A 4,715-nucleotide genomic window follows, 5' to 3' on the forward strand; every position below is an offset into this window, starting at 1 on the left:
AACAGACTAGTTTTCAAAAGGGAGCCTGATCTGCGCTGTGTTTGGTGAAAGAGGTTGCACAACTCAGCCTGCTCTGCAATAGCAGAGGGCTTTCTGAGGTTGCCCCACTCCTTCCTTCCTTCCTACTCCTGTGCTAGCACAGGGCTGCACTGCAGGTTTCTTGGCTCTTGGTCTTTCCCATGCTGTGGTATGGTGACCAGGATTTAAAACTGTAGAAAAGGGGATAAAAAGAGCAAATAAAAACAGTGTGCTCATTTTGCAGGAGATAACAGAAACTGCCATTCTCAGGCAACTGCAGAAGCTTCTGGAAGTAACTTTGACATTATTCTCAATCTTTGTTACCAAGGTTAGTCATCTCTTCTTCCCCTACATAGTCAAACACTTCTCCCAACTTTAATTTGCTCAGATACTTTTGTGTTGCTTTTATTTTAGGGTTTCCTTTTTACAGGTACCTCTTTGAATAAGATCTTTTTTACTGTGCAGTCATCCAGAAAAGAGAAACATTACCGTTAAGCAGATATTCCCACAATATATATCTCTTTAAAACTTATGTTCAGCATCTTATTTTTTTAATTATGCTGTGTTTGTTGCTATATCATTTTTTACTGCATGATCAAGATTCTGTAAATGGGCTGTGTCTTGCTAAAAAGTGTTCCTTAGAATAATTATTGGTTGTTACTTTCAAAAGAAGAAATAAACTTTTTTTTTTATTCAGTCATAAAATAAAATTCTCTACTTCAGTGTTTCTGCTCAATTCCTACTTAATCAGTTCATTATCAGTAGATGATGGGTAGCTGAGAGCCTTCAGAACAGCAAGATCTCTTCATCCAGGCCTTGAGTATGAACTGCCCACTGAATGGTAAACTTATTTGGTACTCCTTCTTGGGAAATAGGGTTTCCTAACCAAACCGTCTTCTATTTTTACTCTATTAACATTTCAACCCTATTAACATCTTTCTATTTATTTATTATGCAGTTGTGGTTTAACCCCAGATGGCAACTAAGTACCATGCAGCTGCTCGCTCATTCCCTGCCGCCCCTGGTGGGATGGACGAGTTGAGATACAAATAGTTTAATAATTGAAATAAATTAAAATCATAATAACAACAACAATAAGAATAGGAAATAGAGATGAAGAAAACAAACTCCTAAGTGATGCACAATACAATCACACCCACTGACCAATGCCTAACCCATATCCAAGCAGTGATCAACCCCTCCCAGGCAATATCCTCCAGCTTATATACTAGGCATGACATACTGTGGCATGAAATATGCCTTTGGCTGGTTTGGGTCAGGTGTCCCTGTCTCTGCTCCCTCCCACTTCCTTTTGCCCCTTTTATGCAGAGCACAAGAGACTGAAAAGTCCTTAATCAGGGTAAGTGCTACCAAGCAACAACTAAAACATCAATGTGTTGCCAGCATTGTTCCCAGACAGAAGCTGAAACACAGCACTGCAGCTACTAGGGAGAAAATTAATTCCATCCCAGCCAAAACCAGGACAGCAGTTATTGGTATTTTACTCTACATGGTATAAAATAAGCAGTGAATGTGAAAGCCATTTTAATATGAAATTTGAGATATCAAATTGATATAATTACAAAAAGCATTATAAAGATGTTTCTTTCTATGTTGTTACAAAATCTATAGACCATTTCACTTCAGAAATAAGTAATGATTTAGAAAAGCTAAAGTTATCTTTTCAAATTCTTACTTCCTAAACATTACAAGAGTCTTAAACCAGTTTAATCATTGGATCATTATAGTTGTTCATATCAGTGTTACATTAGAATGAAGTTAGGGAGTTAGATGATTAACTGTTTTTTCTGAGCAATACTTTTGTACAGGAAGTTCCTCCAGCAACATAAAGCTGGCAGGGTAGCTTTACAGTGCTTAATTTCCAAGGCCATTAGTGAATAAGTAGGTCCCAGGAGAAAAAGGGTAATATCTTCTTACTATATCCTCAGGAGCTATCAAATAAGTACCTTAAGTGTTAGGACATACACTCATAATACAAACCAGACTTTCAATTTCTCAAAATTATGCTTCATATCATCCTTTCCTAAGTGCTTAAGAATGGTAAAATGCAAACAGATATAACAGACCTCCACAAAATGAGCATCTTTCAGTTGTAGCTAAAGATATGGGACCAGATTCAAGAAGTACTAGGCACCACTGAAATCAGTGGGGGTTAGGTACTTAAATAACTTTGTGCTTTTTTTCTGAAGTTCGTAATATTTCACCCCTGATATTTTACTCTGTGATGTTTTTCACATTCCCTTTATATAACAGAATAATTCTTGCCTTTATGGTAAGTTTATAATTACTGAACTTAGAAACTTGGATTTTCACACAGAAAAAAAAAACAAAAAAAACCCAGCAGACTTTTTTATCTCTCTGCTGTTCCTTTTTTCTTACTTTTGTGTTCAAGAATTATAGGTCTTCCTTATGATCTTTACTACATATCAAACATAATCATGGAATACATAATTTGTTTCAGGTTTTGACAATTATGAGTAGTGTCATCATTCCCAAGAGTTAGAATGCTGACAATTTAACAGAGTTCTACTTTGAATCTCCTTAATGCCTTCCACTGAAATCTGCATGCAGACACACAAGTAGTTTTGTTGCTTTAAGGTAAGACCAGATCTAATTAACTCCACACTGAAGTATAAGAAATATTCTCTCAGGTGAAGGGAAGTACAAATCAGGGAGGAAAAGACTAGATGTAAAAAATCTTTTAGAATATTTTACTTTGGGGGAGAAAACATGCAGGTAAAGGATTCAATTTTCATAACTGCTCACTGTGCTTCCCATTATCTAAATCAGAAAAAATGGTTTGGATAGCATGCAGCACATCCTGGAACAGCATAGGAACAGATTCCTTATGATCTTATGGAGGAATAAAGCATAAAATATGGACTTATAAAAAATTCAAGTGTCCTGGGTTCAGCAGTAGCAGTCATTTTTCTCCTTCTTGGTAGCTGGTGCAGTGCTGTTTTGACTTTCAGCCTGGGAACAGAGCTGATAAGAATGATGTTTTGGTCTGGCCAAGGACTTTCTGAGTCTCATGCTCTGCCAGGGAGGAGGGGAAGCTGGGAGGAAGCAGAGGCATGACACCTGACCCAAGCTAGCCAAGGAGGTATTCCATACCACAGCGCGTCATGGCCAGGATGTAACTGAGAGTTACCCGGAAGGGCTGGGAGACTGCTGGGTTGGAGGATGTATCGGTCAGTGCTTGTTTGGGCTGGGAGGGCAAGTTATCAGTCAGCTGGTGGTGAGGTGTTGTATTCTCTTCCCTTGTTATTTCCTTTATCATTATTCTTATTGGTGGTAGCAGTAGTGATTTGTGTTATACCTTAGTTACTAAACTGTTCTTATTTTAACCCAGGGGAGTTGCATTCTTTTCAATTCTCCTCTCCGTCCCTCCGCGAGTAGGGGGAGAGTGAGTGAATGAGCTGTCTGGCTGGGTTTAAACCATGACATCAAGTTATTTTTTTTGAATAAAAAATTCAAGTTATTTTTTGAATTGTGAAGAGATTGTATAAAATAGTTGTCATTTAATGCACATTCATTATAATAGATTAAGGCAAAATATTTAAACATTAAACTGAGCTCTCTTTTTATCACCTTATCCTGTACCTTGCCCTGCTACACTGGTGATTATAGCCACAGGAAAATTAAAATAAAATAGATTCACATGGGGTATCTAAATTATAAATTACTGATGTCTACTGCCGTGGAACTGATTATTCATTTTCATTTCTTACTTAGATATTGTGTAGAGGAACAACATTGTTTCTTTGTTGCAATGTGAATATGTCATAAAAGCGGCTATAAAATTCATAGTGAATTAGCAGTTACTACCAAATATAAATTGATGTACAGTGGAGAGCTTGATTTGTGTTTTGTGCTCATGCACTGCAGCTGCCAGTAATTTGGCTGTATTTTTTCAGGACATTTTTAACATTATATAGAAAAATATTTTCTTTGTACTGCATATATATTCTTTGTTTGAAGATAAATCACATTTCATTTTATGGCTCATTCTCATTTGATTTTCTTGGCAAAATGAAGTTTGAGAACTGCTGGGTATTCTTGCACATGAGGTTGATATATTGCAGCTAAACGCTTCATCACACAATGTTACTTCATGTTTAACACAGCAATCTTTGAAGTCATCTGAGAAGAAAATTTGTGTTCAAAGAAAGTTTAAATGAACTAAAACCCACTGCTTTTAGATGGCAACTGATAGTCTACAATAATCAGCTTTCAAAGGCTATATCTCTAGGGATAGCAGAATGGGTTAGTCCAAAACCTGTTGACACAGGTAGGTGAAGTTACTCAGTTCATTGAACGTGAATGTTCACTGAAATCCATGAGCCAGCAAAGTATGAATTTATGGATGATGTTAAAAAACAAACAAACAAAAAAAAAAAAAATTTCTTCATACAGTTCTTTTAACTTCTAAACAATCCTATTATATTTTTTTTCTAAGTTCTTTAATTACTGATAATCTCATTTTACTATGAAAATGATGAATAAAAGCTGAAAAGTGGAACATATTTGAGAAAAGTGTTTTGGGATGTTCATTGTGTTTTTAGTGTGTATCTGAAAGGGGATGGTTGATACCTAAAATGGAATTTGAACTTTGAACTGTAGAATTAAGGAAGACAATTCTAAGGATTCTTTAATGTAGAACTATATGATAAATC

The 4,715-nt window shown here is 36.1% G+C and overlaps 1 long non-coding RNA gene across 1 annotated transcript; it reads left to right on the forward strand.

Moving 5' to 3' along the window:
• The first annotated feature begins 255 nt into the window (after positions 1–255).
• Positions 256–2,614, forward strand: LOC130602695 (uncharacterized). The gene is made up of 3 exons (XR_008972963.1): positions 256–346; positions 781–859; positions 2,501–2,614. It is a non-coding gene; the product is annotated as an uncharacterized LOC130602695 (long non-coding RNA).
• Positions 2,615–4,715: the final 2,101 nt, after the last annotated feature.

The sequence above is a fragment of the Pezoporus wallicus genome, unplaced genomic scaffold (genome assembly GCF_028554395.1).
Source record: "Pezoporus wallicus isolate ANWC-B61680 ecotype Strahan unplaced genomic scaffold, APGP_CSIRO_Pwel_v1 contig_6966, whole genome shotgun sequence".
NCBI classification, from domain to species: Eukaryota; Metazoa; Chordata; class Aves; order Psittaciformes; family Psittacidae; genus Pezoporus; species Pezoporus wallicus.